The sequence below is a fragment of the Chinchilla lanigera genome, unplaced genomic scaffold (assembly GCF_000276665.1).
Source record: "Chinchilla lanigera isolate Chin_1 unplaced genomic scaffold, ChiLan1.0 scaffold00042, whole genome shotgun sequence".
Classification (NCBI taxonomy): domain Eukaryota; kingdom Metazoa; phylum Chordata; class Mammalia; order Rodentia; family Chinchillidae; genus Chinchilla; species Chinchilla lanigera.
In genome coordinates, this window is record NW_004955443.1 from 19895471 (window position 1) to 19911953 (window position 16483).

Below are 16483 nucleotides of genomic sequence, written 5' to 3' on the forward strand. Positions count from 1 at the left end.
TTCCAGAAGACTCAGGTGTCTGGGGCCGTGACTCACACTTCACTGTGATAAATAAAACATGTATTGTGCTAGAATAAATCCCATCCCCATTACAATGTCTGGGGCAGCCTCAGGGCCACAGGATTCTGGCAGTCTTGCTTTGGGGCCCCTTTCCTACCCCGACCAAGTTCAAGGTGGTTGCCTTGCTCACCTGCCCGTGTGGCTCCCCAGCAGCTGGGACTCCCTGTCCCCACAGCCTGGCCCCGCCATGCCTCTTGTCCCAGCCTGTCTGCAGCAGCTTTGTTTGTGGAGATTAAGAACCAGACCGGGCTTAACTCACTCTGGCACTCTCAGTCGCCCGAGCTCCTAAGCCTGCGGCAGCCTGGAGGAATTCCTGTAAGCCGCAGTTAAGGGCTGTCCCGCCCCGCGCGCACACATTCCTTACAGCCTGCTTGGCGGTGCTCACCAGGAAGAAAGCCACAGTGGATTATTTCTATTCGTGCTTGGTGTTGCTTAATAGGATTTAAAATGTTCTGAGGGAAAGGAGTGCTGTAGGAGAGCAGTGGGCGCCCGCCGGGGGCGGGGGGCCGTGGGCACTTTGAGGGGAAGAAGAGTCCTCTTTCTTGTCTTTGGCAGAGTCCGAGACACCCCCCCACCACCACCCGCGCACCCCCAGCAGGCTACACACAGCAAATCAAAGCATCGTGTGGGAAAATGGCAAGTCTGACCTCACATCAGGAAGTGACAGTGACAGGACATATGCATGACCACGACATGGACCTCATACTGCTTCCCACACTTTATCTCATCTACTTCATTTCTCGTTGTACATTAGGTACGACTAAGCATCAGAGATGTTGTGCAAGGTCCCTGAGGTCACAGAGCAGGGAGCTACCAACAGGGCCTTAAGCCTGACCTGTCTCAAGTGTGCTGGCTCTTAGCAGCTGTGCAGAGAGGTAGCTGAGAAGCCAGAACAGACCACTGTCGGCAGTTCGGGGGCCTTGGCTGGGGGTAAATTCAGCCAGGAGCTTTAAGACAGCACTGGTGCAGGCAGCCACCCCAGGGAGGCCTGTGTAATTGAGTTGGCCTGCGGCCCGGCAGCGGTATGTCCCCAGAGCTCCCAGGTGACTGTCATGCGCAGCCAGGGCTGAGAACCCCAGCAGGGTGGTGGGAGCTGAGCGCAAGTCCTTGGGTGACCCAGGAGGAGGCCAGACCAAGCCGAGCCCGAGAAAAGCCAGCAAGTGAGGGGAGGAGTCTGCGGCCAGGACGGGAGGACTGTGTCTTCAGTGTCCTTTTCTCCAGTGACAGGTGACTGCCAGCATGAGCTTTCAGCACCAAGTTTCCCTAGACAGAGAGCCAAGGAGCGAATCATCTAGAACTCCCTTCGGGTCCTCAGTATTCAGACCCAGAATCAACCTGATCGCTGTCACCTGGCCCCTGACCCATGTTAACTCAGACCCAGAAGTCGACACCAACCTGATGTTCTAAAACTCATGTATTTCAAAAATTAGGACAACATCTACCTAACATAAAATATACCTCTGCAAACACTTTTAGGCAACGCTCGGTGGCAGCAAGCATGTTCTCTTTGCTGTGCTACCCTCCATACTATCCAGCCTCGGCATCTTCTGTTTGCAAAACTGAAATTCTATTCCCGTGAAGTTCTCTGCATGCCCCCACCCCAGCCCAGCTCCCCAGCAGCCACATTCTACTTCCTGCCTCCGCGAATCTGACTACAATCCACACTAAGTTTAGGGCAGAGTAACTATCCTGCATCAGCTCAAAATCACCTAACAATAACTATCTTTGAACAAGACATTAATGACATACCCTCCCTTCGGTCAGGACTGCTATGGTCTCCTGTGGTCAGAATGCCCAGGGAGTGTGGGGAGGGTTCCCTGTTCTCCTCCAGAACTCTGCCTTCTCTGCCCCCGGGGTGGCTGGGTGCGGCCCTGGTACCTGACCTGAAAGCCTGCAGAAGTGGTGCCTGTCGTTTCTATGGCTGATACCTTCCCCTTTCCTGCACTGCCTACCATGTTCTCTTCTCCTTCCCACCAACCTCGGAGGTCACGCGTTTAAGACAAAAGAAGTCTGACTCCTTGAGCCCCTGCTTGGACAGAATCAGTGAGAACTTGCTGTCCAGCCTGCATCGAACTGGAACACAGGCAAGAAACCAAGCTGAGCTATTGGAGACATTTGTTACTGCAGCTGAACTTGTCCTACCCTGACTAACACAAAACAGTTAAGGAACTTACCCATCACATAGCTAATGGCTACTGGGTTCCAGATTCAACCTCAGCCTTCTGTGCTGTCAAATTTGGTGGCCTCCTGCATTACACTCTGTCACTATTGTGTTTGTATTGCTCTCAAGCTACTTATTTGGGGTTAAGTATACAATTTAACAGAGACAACTCGCAATTCTGTCAAAGAAAGGTGCTGTAGTGTCTCCCTCTTTCTGCATCCAACCATCCCTGAAAAGAAAAATAAAACAAATTTCTGCTGATCTCCCTCTTTGCGGTTGATAGAAATCCCAGGAGTCTCTGGGACTTGTGTTAGGCAGACATTTAAAGCTATTCTTCCAGAGATGTTTCTCCAGCAATTTGTTTCTGTCACAGCCTGTGTTTGCTGCCTAGGAAGGATGATATTTTGTTCACCTTTGGTGCCTTTCCCCCACCGTATCGGCTGCAGTAAGTGTCCTCAAACAATGCCTGGACTATCCGTTAGGGAGGGCTGTCTCGCCTGGCTGTCACCCAGCACGGCTGCGCTCTCCAGCCTTTGCTATCAACACCCTGTCGTCTCTTTTTAGTGTACCCACTGAGTGCGCATTTTAAAAAAACATTTCAACGGGACATTTCTTCTCTTTTCTCTTTCAATACAGTGTACATCACAACACGGAGCGCTAGCCCAGCGTGGATAACCTGCCTACAGCTTTGACGAGGGAGGTAGAGAAAAACGGCCGAGAGAGAACATAAATCTGCAGACTGGGAAACAGAAAAAGCAGAGCTGGCTACAAAGCCGGGGTAATAGTAAAAAGAAAAATGCCAGAAAACTTTCCACACCGTGAACTTCACAGGACAGAGAGGTAAGTACTTTTTATTCAAGTTTTCACATAGGGTAGAGTGGCTGAATTCAGCAGAGAAAATGTGGATGTCTAGTTAAATTTGAATGCTTTTTTTGGCATAAGTATATCTCATGCAATGCTGAGATATACTTATACTTAAAAAGAATTGATTGTTAAGCAGGGCATGGTGGTGCACGCTTGTAATCCTGGCACTTGGGAGGCTGAGGCAGGCAGATTGCCATGAGTTCAAGGCCAGTCTGGGTTGCACAGTGGTTTCAAAGCCAGCCTGGACTACAGAACAAGACCCTGTCTCAAAAAAAAATTCATTGTTGATCTGAAATTCAAATTTAACATGGTATCCTTTTTTGTCCTAAGGTAGGGCACTGGTTAAGAGGCAAGGCTCTAGCTCAGCACATTTGAGTTCAAGCCCTGCTTCTGTTCCTTGCTGGCTGAGTCCCTTGGATGGACTAGTTAACTCCCCTGTGCCTCGCTTTTCTCCTCTGTGCCGTGAGGCTGTTGGAAGGCCTAGCTGAGAGATATAACTAAAGACCATACACTGTGCGTGGCACATAATAAGTGCTCAGTAAATTTATAAACACTGGCAAGGTGCTTGGGAGAAACCAGGGCTATTCATCAATCTGAGCCTTACTTTTCCCATCTGTAAAATGGAACTGATAACACTTGCTTGTCAGAATCACCGGAGGTGTGAGTGATTGTAGGCACAGAGCTTGGCATGTGGTAGCTCTGACTTCATCCCAGTCACCAGGCCAGCGGCACATGTTTGGCCCCTGGGCAGGGTCTGTCCGTCGTCCTCAAGACCTGGAACAGCCCAGAGTCTGAACTTGACTAAGGAGAGGAAGTAGGGTGACCTGGAAGTGCCAGGGAGAAAACTCTCCCTGGGGAAAAGTGGGGGATGCAGAAGCAACTTCCTCTTTCCCTGCACCGTGCCCTGCATGGCAGGAGCTGGTCCGCCATCAGTGAGGGTTGCCCTGGCCCCATGCTCCCTTCTATTTCCTCCTCATCACCCGCTCCTCTGATTGGCTGACACCTAGGTCTTAGGACCTGGCTTCTGAGTCACCCGGGTTCTTCAGATGTGTTGAGCACCGGCCACGCACATCGGGATGGCTGGGGAGGGGACGGCATGAGATGTGGCTGGCATCAGAGTCTCGGGCTAAGAGGAAGGGCTCTCTCTAGTGTCTGAGTTTTAGAAGCTGGGGGAGCTCTTCAGGAAGCAGGATGTCTCCAGGGAACTTGGAGAGACGCTACCCAATGCCGTTACCCCACAGGTGGGCCTGGGTGTGGGTTATGTGCCTGTCACCGGGCTGGGGACAGAGGAGGCGGATGAAGAAGACCCAGTGCCAGTCTTGGGGTGGCTCGGGGCCTGCTGAGCAGTGTCAAAGACAATGTGGTGAGTGCTATGCTAAACACATGCACAGTGAGTGCCCTGGGGCGCTGAGAGAGACCTCGGGGTGGTCAGACAAGGCTTTGATGGTGGGGGTGTGAAGCTCCTCTTGAGTTTTGAAGGAGGGGTGGGCACACAGAAGGGGAAGGAACAGGGAGGCAAAGCATTTCAGGCTGAAAGTATAGCAACTCTCGAGCCATGGGTTCTCTGTGTAAATAAATGGTACAACAGGGAAAACGGTAGCTGCCAACATTTCCTGAATGTTTATGGTAAAATAAAGCACTTTCTCTGTATTATCTCATTGACCCCTCACACTGGTCCCCAGAGGCGGGTCTTGTTAATTTTTCCGTTCTCCAAGTGGGGAAACTGAGTCATGGGGTAGTTGTGTAATCTGCCCCTATGTGCACAGCCAACAGGCATCGGAGCTCTGCACCCTAGTGGGCATTTCCAGTTTCCAAAGCCAAACTCTTGACGCCCTTGCATGGCCTCTGCGTCCCTGCTGGGGGACCGAGTGTCAGCCGGCCCTCCTCGGTCACCTCTCTACATATCTGCTGTCTTCTCGTTTGTGGGACAATGGCCCAGGCCGAGGCTCCTGCTAGGACCCAGCTGGCTCTGTGTGCGCCAGGAGCCCTGGGTTCCTCTCACTGCAATATTCCCGCCATCTGTGTCCACAAAGCACTAAGTCAGAGCAAAGTTCAGGGAAAAGCAAAATCAATGGCCGGTGTTCCCGCAGGTCTTGGGTGAAACTGCGGCGATGCTTGACTCGTCATGACCTCCTGCAATTCCTGAGCACTTAGCTGTCCCTATGGATTTGCAGCCACTAGAGTGGGGGACCCATTAGGGCGAGCTGCTGAAGTCTGTGAATTTGCCTTCCATAGGGGTGGATCTCTCATTGATGTTGCTTATCTCATTTCCTTAGTTGCTCCATTTAGAAATAAATAATATTGTCAGGTTACAAAACAAAAAGAAGAAAGGAAGCAGATGTGTTGGCCCTGTTGCCCTTGAACCCATCCCCTCTAGACTGCTGTCCTGCACCAGAGGAGCTGCCCGGGGCAGTGGGGCCGCTGGGCCGCAGCGCAGTTGGCCTTGGCTGGGACCATGGGGTCCTGAAGGGGAGAGAAGGCGGAGGCCCCTCTCTGGCCCAAAGCTCCCGGCAGTGGCTGCATCCTCCTGCCAGGGGCCACCTTGGCCTGGGGGGGCCGAACATGATTTTCGGAGACACCGCCTCCTCCAGCTACTGGCTACAGCTGGGACAGGGGGCTTGGACTCCGCATCCTGTGTTTGTGGGTTTGGCTCTTGCTTCTGTTGGGCAGAGAGCACCCGCAGTGCACCCCTTCCGATTTAGACACACACTTAGTGTGGCTCCTCTCTGCCTGGCTGGACTCTAACCCATCTAGAAAGGGATGCTAATTTGCCAAGCGAAGACGTCTGGGATGCAGCCCAGTCCATAAAACCATTAACAATCCTGTCCAATATGATCTCGTTCAATTCAGTTCAATCCAGTGACTCAGATGAACTCAATGCGAGTTAACAGACGCTCCTTGAACACCTTAGAAAGAGATTGTCATTTGACAAAAACAAATGGTAAAAGAGAAATGATTGAATCAGCGGTGTTGGAACAGCTAATTATTGGGAGGGAGTATAAGTATAGACCTGCCTCTAACCTCCTTCCAGAATAGTTGTCAGAAGAGTTAACTCTTCTCTCCCAAAGAAACCACAAAATTGAGAGGATGCTATAGGGTAAGACTGAGAGGACTGGGTAATGAAGAGGACTTTTGAAAGTGAGGAACCCAGGGCCTTCCCACAGAGCTACACCTCCCTTTTTATTCATTTAATTTATTTTGAGACAAAGTCTTGCTAAGTCACCAAGTTGTCCAGTCTGGGCTTGAACTTCAGATCCTCCTGCCTCATCCTCCTGGAGTTCTAGGACCACACACATGCACCACCAGCCCACTGCCTGGAACATGTTATGAAGAGGAAAAAAATAGTTCTAGGCATTCAACCCCTTCCACAATATTAAAGTTAAACTGAAAAAAACCTAAGGTTAAAATTTGAAATGACAGAGAATTTGTATGCTTAATATAGAAATTTTCCACCAACAAATAGGAGAAAACAGTCTAAAGAAAAATCTGAGCCAATGACATAAATGTGCAACTCATATGAAATATGTGAGAAAACGTTAATCAACCATTGAGAGATGCAGATTTTTAGAATAAGAATTTTCTTGATGGTCAAATTGGTAAAGCATGTTTTGTTTTCTAAGTAATCTTTAAGCTGGTGGGCCTGGTGAGAGGAGGGAACCCTCATCCTTGCTGGTGGGAGTGTGAGTGATTACATTTCTGTAAAATAATTTTGTGACACATCTCAGTGATGTTACAAACGCGTATGGCTTTCTTTCACCTCTGTGACACCACATTTAGGAATCCATCCAAGGCAAGTAGACTCTGCAGTCTGCTCAGTATTACTTATAGTGAGAGAGAACACCGACTGCCGCGGGGTATACTGGGGTGTGACAATCAACCACAGCATCTCATGTTATACAACACAGGAGATCCATATCATGTGCTAAATGCGCTTCGTAACAAAGGTCCTGGCAAAGAAAAGGCCAAACCGGAGGAGAAAGGGACTCTTGTACTTGGAAGTATGGGGTGTTATTTAAATGGGGTTGTGAGGGATAAGCAGGAGTTTACCAGGTAGAGTAAAGGAGGGTCCAGGTAGAAAGAAGAACATGTGCAAATGAGGGAGACTTGAGAGAATCCCTGAAGGCATAGTAAGGAGTTAGTGTGTGAAGAGCTTAGCTTGTTCACGTAGGGACACGGAGGAGGCTCTGCCGAGAGGCCAGCCAAGACTTGCTGAGGCCAGGCCCAAGGCGAAGGTGGAGGAGGGGTTAGAGAGACGTGAAGGGGCAGCGTGCCGAATGAGAAGGAACAAAGGTGTGATTCCTGGATTTGTCATTTTCAAGACAAACAGGAACAAATGATTAAGATACAGTTGACAGCTGCAATCCAGAATCCGAGAGGTACCAGGGAGAGGCAGTCCCAGCAGGCACTGGCAATCGGAGTCTGAGAAGAATGTGGGAACACTGGTGCCAGCCTTGTCCAAGCAAAACAGACGGTGAGTCCTTCCTGGAGGTGTCTGCGAGGCACAGTCCCTTCCTAGCAGCCCCAAGGGGGCCCAAGCCGATGTGCGGCATCTGGCATCTATGGTTCTAGCCTTTTCTCTACCCGTCCTCCCCATAGTAGAAGTGAGGGAAATCAAAGCGCACAAAACGCCACCTTTGAATCTGTGACGGATCAAAGTACGGATTTTCTGTACTTTTGAATATCTACAACAGCCCCTCCCCCAAATGGATGACTGCAGACACAGGAAGTTGATTGTGCAACTACACACACACACACCACACACACAACACAGCCCTGCATCCTACTCACGTTGCATACATTTTTGGACGGTCATCTGAAAACCTGATGTGAATATCCACGGAAAGAGTTTCATATATTACTGTGACATCCTTATTAATATGAGAAGAAAGGAGAGGGCTGGGGCCGGCTCATAGGCCTGCAAGCTGTGTCCGGTATAAAGGCTTCGGTTTACGGGTTAATTCTTCCATCTGCTGGAGAGGCTGCCTTCTCAGGCGTATCGGAGAGAGGAAGATTTATCACCCAAGGCTCTGCTGTCACTGGGAATGCAGGTAAATAACTGCCCGGCAAATGTGCTGTGAAGGGGACCTGTTCTGCTCAGAGTTGGCAGGTCGGGGGGTGCAGAGGGGAGCTCAAGGCCTAGGAGACAGGAGAGGAGAGACCACCAGCTCATGTGTGTTGTTGCTTCCCACCGGAGGACACAGTCCTGCTCACCAGGGGTCTAGCTAGGCCCGGCAGAGAGTGCCAGGCACAAACCCTGGTGCCTGCTCCCGAAGAACGCTGTCACTATTACTGAAGGCCCTAAGTGAGCAAAACCTGGGGGTCAAAACTCCAGGTGTGTGACTGTTTAGTAAAGTGGGCATGACCCCCTTTAACCTCTATGACTCCTATTACCATTTGGCTTTCTCAAAATTGGGCGCCGACCCCGGATGGAAGTTTGATCCTATATCATAGACTCAGGGTGTATGATGACAATTAGCGTCCTGGACCCAAGGCCCTGGCAAAGCTTAGGGAATATCTTTTCCCAGCTTATGCCCCATGGTCCCACCCCCAATGCTCCTTCTTTGGGGCTATGTCCTGCAGCTTCATTTTGAGGGCTCCCCATAAGTTTTCAGTTTTTTTCTCTACAAATACCTGAAGTACTATCCATTTTCCTTAATTGGACCCTAATTAATCAAATTGGTGAGAAATTATTCTAAGTAAATGTTAGAGAAAAATAGACATTTATATGATACTGTCACTACTCAAATTAGCTTGGAAATTCTTTTTCTTTGGGAGTTGTCTTAACAAAAAGTTTCTAAGGAAAGAAGGAAGGAAGGAAAATAGAAAGAAGAAAAGAAAGAAAGGCCAGTGTATTAATTTTCTAGAGTTGCCATGACAAATTACCATGAATGAGAGAGCTTAAAATAACAGAAATATATTTTCTTTGTTCTGAGGCCAGAAGTCTAAAACCAATGTGTTGACCAGGCTGTGGCCACCAGCATCTCTAAGAGAGAACTCATCCTTGCCTTATCCAGGTTCTGGATCCAGAATCTCCAGGCATCCCTTGGCTTGTGGCTGCATCCCCCATCTCTGCACTTTTGTCTTCCCAAAACTTTCTCCTCTTTGCTGACTCAAATCTCCCTCTGTCTTTCTCTTGTAAGGACATTTGTCATGGATTTAAGGTACCCCAGGACACTAGGATGGTCTCATTAGGATGGATCCTTAACGTAACTGCATCTGCAAGGACTCTTATCCAAATAAGCCAGCATTCACAGACTCCTTACATTATGACACGGGTAGATCTTTTGGCGGGAGGCGCCGTTCAACCTGCCACAACCTTTTATGTGGCTTTAGAGCTAATTGGGAGTCTCTCTCTCACTCTCTCTCTCTCTTTCTCTCTTCCCTTTCTTTTTTCCTTTCTCCCTTAAACTTCCTTTCTCCCATTCACACATATGCGTTCCATTACCCTACTTCATTTACTCACCTTAGCCCTCAATAGTTTCTGCTGCTTTAACAAAGGCTCAGCCACCTCTCAAAAGACAAGCAATATGTCCCATTGCAAGTAGCGGAAACTCTTATCGTTAATGGAGAGGGAAATATGACTTGCACACATCACAGAAGCTGCCCCCGGCACACGTTGTCCTTGTACTCTCTGTCTCTGTCTCTGTCTGTCTCCCTGTCTCCCTCTCTCTGTCTGTCTGTCTCTTTCTCCCTCTCTGCCTCTCTCTTTCTCCTCCGTGGCTCACTCCCCTAGGAATTGGAGAGGAGTTTAGAACTCTTTACTTGAAAGGCACCATTTGTCCCATTTATCCTTCTCTCCCCACCTTAGCAATCGCTTTTTCTGTTTTTATTCAAATATATGTTTTCTGGTTTATTCTTAGCACACATTGTTCTGCCAAGTTAAATGTGGTTACGATGTCTACTGAGCTCGTAATGTCTCTAATGGTAAAGGGGGTAGTTAAAGGCATAATTTTTCACAGAATCATCCAGAGCCCTAATTTCTGTCATTGTCCAGGTGATGGCTCCAGCGGGTGAAGAACACAAGTGACATCAGTGCAGCCTGGGGATGGCCACGGCGGTGATACTCCAATGGCTGGTTCTGAGCAGAGAGTCTCTTACTGAAATCTAGGCGCGCTGACTAATCTTCACCAAGAATAAACTGGGAAGAGCATTAGTTATAGAAATAGAACAATTGTCCTGAGCTTAAAAAAAAATGTGCTCTGTAGATGAGTCAAATTCCCTATCATCTTTAATGTGGGGGGAAGCAAGGTCCTGTGCAGAATGTTTGCGACAGTCTTCAGAGAAATGCAAGAGGAGGAAATGTGAGCTTTCAGACTGCAGCCTAGTACCGAGTGGAACGGGGCCTCTTTCTGGGACCCGGACCAGGAAAGGGGTTTCTCCAAAAGCAGAGTTAGGAGAAGGTTTTATGTAGCACTAAATAAAATGTCATCTTTGCCATTTCTTCTCTGAAATTGTGAATAGCTAAATAGATGTCTGCCCATGCAAGTCCAGTCCATGGATTATTCGAGCAAAACACTAATCCGACACCTATTTTATGAAACTCATGATAGAGTTTGTGCTGAGGACTGACAGCTACCAGCCATGGCGCTAAGCCGTATCTCCATCTCCAGCATTTACAACGCCCCTGTCCTTTTATAGATAAGGAAATTAGGATTCAGCAAGGCAAAGAATTTACCCAAGGCCACAAATGGATTTCCTCAATTTCAAAATGCCATCGATTGCAGGGCTTACCATTGACCTCATAACTGCTTTTCAGGGTTCAACAAAAAAGTACCCTCCATTAAGTGTAAAGCTCTGCAGTAAGATAAATTTTGCTCGCAAAAACACTAAAGTTTGATGGAGAAAAGGATCATCGGGAATGCACAGTTTGACAGGTTGCAAGTTCAAGGTCTGTCTGGTACAAGACCAGGCTGTGCACCGCAGCCCTTTCGTTTCCGACTCTGTGCGTTAGGTGGCAATGGTGGCAGGTGACAATTGAGAAGACATGTGTTCCTACTCCATGGTGGCTGTTCTGTAGGAGCTGCTGTTAAGCCTGATCACAGCGGTCACGGATTCCCCAACGTCTCCACCCATTTCTTATTCTGCAAATGACCTTACTTGTGACAGGCCCTGAGGGACAGTGGAGAGCAAACCGCCCAGTCTTGGGGTTTGCACCCAGCTGGGAGGAAGTGGGAAAAAGGTGCTAGGCATTATAAAATAATCACCCAGACCAATAGGAGGTAGAACTAAAGCATGTGACACCCAGGGGAGGTTCTCAGTGCTCCCAAGATTCAGGGAGATTGTGAACTGCTTTTCTGACCTGCGGCCTGAAAAGTGAGGAGGTTTTGCCTTCACTAGGAGAGGAAGAGTGTGCTTAGCAGAGGGCAGAGCACATGCAAAGGCCCTGTGCTAGAAGGAGCAGGAAAGGTGCAAGGAAATGAGAGCAAGCCATTGTCCTCAGAGCGAAGGGAGTGGGGAGGCTGGCAAGGTGGTGGGAGTATCATGGAGGATTTCAGAAGCCAGCAGGCCACTGTCCAAAGTAGCAGGCAGAACACAGATTTTGCAGCCAGTCTCTTTGGGCTTAAGTCTGATTCTACTTCTTCTGAGCTGTTACTTCACCTGTTTGTTCATATGAAACATGAGGATCTGCAGAAGGTCTACCTCCCTGTTTTCCATAATTTTTCAGTTTGTTCTTTACATTACTTAACTTGAGTTTCTCATGCAAGGGAAACCCATGCAATATTTAACCTTCTGTGTCTGATTTATTTCACTTAGCATTATGGTCTCAAGGTGCATCCATTTTCCTACAGACAACTCTACTTTATTCTTCCTTGTAGCTGAGTAGTGATCCATCGTGCGTGCATACACACTTTTGAAATGGCAAAGTCGCTAACTGCCTATCAATACTGCAGAGGACAGTGACTAAGACACCAGCGGACACACTGCACATGGGCTCATTTTCCATGCTCACGCATTCCTGGGTGCACCTCTTCACCAAGGGAAGAGCGAACAGCCCAGAAAACAGTGGCAGCGATCTGATGCAGTCTGAAGGAGGAGAAGCCGTGTTATTTGCTCTGGACGCAGAACAGTTTGATTTACACTCACAGAGTAGTGTTTAATCCAGCACCTGTACCCAACAGGCAATCCCATGGCATCTGACAAATCCCGCTCTTCAACCTTTAGAATCCCCTGCTTTGGTAGTTGGTTAGCATTGCTTTGGTGATACTGATTAAAGCTATCACGTGTCTTATGGTATTTCTGAAATGTCTTTGTTAAGTGAAGCACGCTCTATTCCAATAAGTTAAACGTGAAAGGGTATTTTCTAAAATAGTAGTTCCTACTTTATAAGGCTTTCCACAATCTAAATAACCTCAAGTCCCATGGCCCAACATTCCTTTCCTTTCTTCTTTTTCTATTCGAGGGAATAAGAAATAAAAAGAGGAAGGAGAAACAAAAGGAGCCAGATCAAAACGACAAAAGGAGCCCTTTCTACCGAGGGATAACCGTCGTGTCATAACAGGAACAGCTGTGATACAGTCATCATCGAGCTGCGTAGAACTTATGTTGAGTCACTTTACATATGCTTCTCACTTAGTCCTCACAAGCTAATGGGAGAAGTCTGACTAGCCCGATGCTTTGCGGCTCAAGCAGCTGCATGTTAGCAGGTCAAGCTCACCAAGGCGGGAAGCCTTCGAGCTAGGATTCTTGAGTCAAATATTTTCAGTGAGTGTGACTGCTGTTGTTTCCCAGCTTGGCTTGCTGTCATTTGAATACCAGCGAACACCTCGACTCAGTAGTAATTTATGCGCAGGATGCATTTGTTAAGTGTGTATCCAATCCAGGTAGAAATACAAGGGTGAAAATTGTCCACTCAGCCCCTGCAAAAGTCCAGGCAAGTCGCCGGCTAATTCTTTTCCTGAGTAATTGTTTGCAAAGAAGCAAAGAGTGAATGGCCTGGACGCCTTCCTTCAGTTCATCCCCGCATTGAAAGGATGCCACTGAGGACTTACCCAGAGCCAGGGTCTGTGCTGGTCAGTGGGAGCCAGGGTAAGAACACAGTTCCTTCTCTTAGGGGTGTTCAATGGCCTCTCCTTAGGGCTAGGAAACTTTCCCACCCTGATTACGTGGGAAAGACACAAGGCCTCCAAAGCCTAAGCCTGGAAGTGACCCGAGAGGTCATCTTCATGTGAAAGGGGGACAGCTGACCGGTCAGACCATAGTGAGGTGTCACACAGGCCTGGGTTCAAGTCCAGGGTCTGTTCCCTACTAGCCGGACCTTCTCCTTGGGGGTCCCATTAGTGCACACCCTAGACAGCTGAGGTAAAGTTTAACCGGACGACATAAAGTCTTTAGCTCAGGACCTGTGTGCAGTAAGTGTCCTGTAAATCTTTAACCTCGACATCGCTGTTGCTACCCTGCTTTCTGTCTGTGTGCACCAGCTTTGGGCGTTTTGGCAAGTTGAAAGCTTCTGTGTTATATCTACTTATCTGTCCTGCAGATACTTTTGACAAGGCCGATACCTTCCGTGACTCTTCACAGCACGGACTGCAGCCCAGAGGCCTCCTGTGGCCTTGGCAGGCTTCTAAGCTGCCTTCCGTAGTGCAGGCTCCCTCCCTGCTCCTCAGACCCTCTGTCACCTGACCTCCTTCAACTCACCCTCCGTAACTCCCATAACTGGGAGCTGCGTGGCCAACCCAGTCACTCCCCGGCCGGCCAGTTGTTCCTGATGCCTTGCGAAGAGACTCAAAATGCTCCCGGGCCCTGCAAACCCCTACAGACTTCTCCGACATCACTCCTGCCAATTTCCTGTGCGTCTCTCAGAACAGCCACCTCTGCAGACTCAAAACACCAAGCCCTCTCTTGCCCCAGGGCCTTTTTGCCTTCTGTCCCCTCTTTCAGAATGACCTGCCTCGTCTCCCCTGCACTTACCTGCCTGCTTAAGTGCCAAAGGTGGCCCTCCTTCCCCGCTAGACCTTTTGCTGGTGAGTTCCCATTGGGACACGTCTCTCCACGTGCTTACTTGTCATCTCCCTCACTGGAAGGGAAGCTCGGAGAATACCAAGCGCTCCGTTCCCCACTGCATTTCAAGGTGATGAGCCCGGCACATAGCAGGTGCTCAATAAATATCTATTGAATGAATGGATGAATTCATCCTTTACAAAAGCTGTTTTTCTAGCATGAGGTTTGAGGAAATGTACTTTTATGATTCAGTAACATTGTCTTGATACCTAATTTTAAAACTGTACGTGCTTGTGTGGCAGCTGACGTTGTGTTCATCAATACCAAAAAACTAAAAGGTAATTACTGTCCTCTCTCCCACAGAACTGAGGACTACACCAGGTAGGGGAGTAGACATCTGTTCATGCCCCAAACTTCCTGGGTGCCAGGGAGGTGACTGCTGATGGGACAAACCCAGAGGAACACAGGGCCTGGAAAGCAGATCCGGAGTCAGCAAGGGAAGGTTCTACGATGCTAAGAGAGGTGCGGTGGTCACATTCAGCATGGCTCTGCAGGCTTCTCAGCTGCCCACATGGCCCTGAGCATGAGAAGGAGGTGACTGGTGCTTCATGTTGGCAACAGGCCTGTCTGGAACTTTCCTTCCGCGGCTGTGGTAGGAAGCTGATACGAGATGATGCAGGTCTCAACGTGAACACTGGTTTGGGGCTGACAAAATCTGATTGTCTTGTGTATAAAGCACAGATGCATGTGCACTTTTCATTTTAGTGGGGGAGGAGGAGGTCAGGAAAACTGAATGTCTGCAGGATCTAGAGTTCACCTAGCAGCCCCTATGTGGGTAGGGCTTTGCTGACTCCGTATTAGGACAAGTGACACTGCAGTTCACCCCGCTGCAAGTTGTGGGGCAGGGCCTGGATGCCCCAAGTCCCACACTCTTCCAGAAGAAAATATGTCTTCTAGGAGCTTGTTATGGTTTGTGTCTGGATGTCCTCCCCAAAGCCTCATGAATTCTTGGGAAGTGGGCTTTTCAGAGGTGGCTGAATCTAGAGTTTCTGATGGATTCATGCTCCAATGCTGGGATTAAGGGAGTGAGGGCTATACTAGGGTGGGTAGCCTGCATACAATATAAGGGATAGGCAGAGAATTGCCTCTTCCTTTTCCTTGTTGCTTTTGCTGTCTCCTACCTTCATGAATGGTTGCCCTCTGCCATGTGGCACCCTGCCTTGGAGCCAGCCTATTATGGTCTGAAACCTCTACAAACTGTGAGTTAATAAACCTTTCCTCCTTTAACCTTGGATGTCGGGTACTTTGTCTCAGCCATGAGAAAAGTAACTAAGACAGAGCCAGTGTCTTCTCAGGAAGCCTTCTGATGTCCCAAGGGCTCCAGAGTACCCCTTCCCCATACACCTGGGGACTTGGTTGCAAGCACACCTGAGACCTCCTATTTGTGTAATTAGTGTTCACGAGTCTTTATATGAGGCTAGAGGAAGTAGGCTGGCAGAACAAAGCACTATGGGGGATATAAAGGTGAGCAAGGAAGAAAGGCAAGGAGCAGGATAACAACCAGGCTTGCTAATACAGGTTTCTTGGCTGGTGAAGGACAATGAGCTCCAGTTCTGTCCCTTACCCTGGGCAACCTGGGTAAGTTGCTGAACCTTTCTGAGCCCCTGGTTCCTCATGCGGGAGAAGGGTGTCAGGACTAGTGAGATTGTCTGTGAGCATGGACCTGCCAGTCTAGAGGAGATGCCTGTGTCTCCATGCCTGCTTTTCCATACTCTAATCAGATGGTTTCCTTTTCCCAGATGTTCTGTCTTAGTCAGTTTTTGGTTCCTGTAACAAGATCCTGGAGACCAGAAAATGCATAAAGAATTGAAATGTATTTGACTCACGGTCATGGAGGCGGGGGAGTCCCAGTGTATGGTGTAGATGAGGGTCAGCATGCTGAGTCATAACATGGTGGAGGGCATCACATGGTAAGATGGTGCATTAATGCTAGCTTGAGTCTTCCTCTTCTTATAAAGCCACTAATACAGACACAGGGGCCCCGTCCTCATAATCTCACCTAATCCTAATCACCTCCCAAAGGCCCCACCTCCAAATAGTAGGGATGTATGGATTTGGGGATAAAGTTTCTAACACATGAACTTTGGGGTGAGAGAGAGACGTTCAAACCGTAGCAAGTTCCCTTCTTCATTCTAATGCTTACTGTGTCCCTAACAACTCACAGAGGTGTGGGGGTGGGGCAAATTCAGCTGAGCCTCAATAAAATATTTTCAAATAGATCTGTTGTCTGTAGCGTTCACAAAGGCTGACTGGGACCGCACAACTACTAGCTGATTAAGAAATCCAAGGAGAATGGGCCCTATCTTGCTCCTACCCAGCTTCCCTGCTCTAAGAGCCCCTGTTTGCATACAATTGATGTAATCATTCTTAATTATTCTTCCTTACTCATTAAAGCACATC

At 48.7% G+C, this 16483-nt stretch overlaps 1 long non-coding RNA gene across 3 annotated transcripts; it reads left to right on the forward strand.

Annotated features, from left to right (window-relative positions):
• Positions 1 to 7562: 7562 nt before the first annotated feature.
• On the forward strand, positions 7563 to 15047 carry LOC102024169. Of its 3 annotated transcripts, none has more exons than XR_001235445.1 (3): positions 7563 to 8133; positions 10080 to 14046; positions 14387 to 15047. It is a non-coding gene; the product is annotated as an uncharacterized LOC102024169 (long non-coding RNA). The 3 variants fall into 3 exon arrangements; XR_001235444.1 differs by having other exon boundaries at positions 10080 to 13111; positions 13563 to 15047; XR_001235446.1 differs by having other exon boundaries at positions 10080 to 12787; positions 13563 to 15047.
• The last annotated feature ends 1436 nt before the right edge of the window (positions 15048 to 16483 follow it).